Here is a 955-nt window from a genome sequence, read left to right on the forward strand (position 1 = left end):
ACTGGCAAAATTCTGCCCTGGCTCAGCATATCTCAGTGGTGGAGTTTCTCTTGTGTGCCAAGATGTCTGCCTCTTGGAATCCAGCTTGTGAGCCCTACCTAATTCTGGATTCTGGATTCAAAAAGTCTGTCTGGAAATTTTCGGTTTTTTTAAATTCTCAACTTATTCTAAGAAATTCTTCAGCAGATCAAGAAGAAATGCTGTGAAGAGACTCATCAGGGATGACAGTGCTCACTCAGGGACAGACAAGTCGGGATTTCAATCCAGATCTTCTAACTGCAAATCCCATCTTCATAATCTTGGCAAACAGCAGCCAGTTGCAGGACGCCAACTCTGACCGAATGACAGAGAATCAAGAGACTCGAAATGAATTCAGTAACTGGCTTTAGGCCCTGGTGGGTTCTTTCTTCGCCTGGGTCTCTCTTTATCCTGAAGGAATATTCCTGTGCTGGGGACAATTTGAGGAGCAGGGCTGGCCTCTGCTCATGCATGAGTCAAACCATTTGTTTTGTTAACCTCATGTGAACATTACAAATGTGAGATGGAGCAGAGGCCACATCCTTCTATAGATTAGCAATTTCTTGAGTCAGCATGGCCCCTTTACCTTGACCTTCAAAGGAAACACTTCAAAGGGAAACGCCAAGGTCCTCTTCAGACGGTGGGAACGCTGAGGTGGCTCTTGCTTTGAACTCAGAGGACTTGGGTGTCAATGCCAACTGTCTTGACTTTGCCGCATGTGAGTATCTGTGTGGGTGGGTGGGCGTGTGTCTTTCTCTCTAAATACATTATGTGTGATTGGTGTCCTTCTTTCAAATTATTCTTTAAATGGAAAGACCTGTGGAACAACACTATATGAAAAAGTTTCCCACAGATGGGTTTCAGCAAATGAACTTGTGTTTATACAAAGAGTGACCACGTGTTCTCGGCGGACCATGTTTTTCACAAAAGCAGCCAG

The sequence above is a fragment of the Myotis davidii genome, unplaced genomic scaffold (assembly GCF_000327345.1).
Source record: "Myotis davidii unplaced genomic scaffold, ASM32734v1 scaffold441, whole genome shotgun sequence".
In the NCBI taxonomy this organism is placed as follows: domain Eukaryota; kingdom Metazoa; phylum Chordata; class Mammalia; order Chiroptera; family Vespertilionidae; genus Myotis; species Myotis davidii.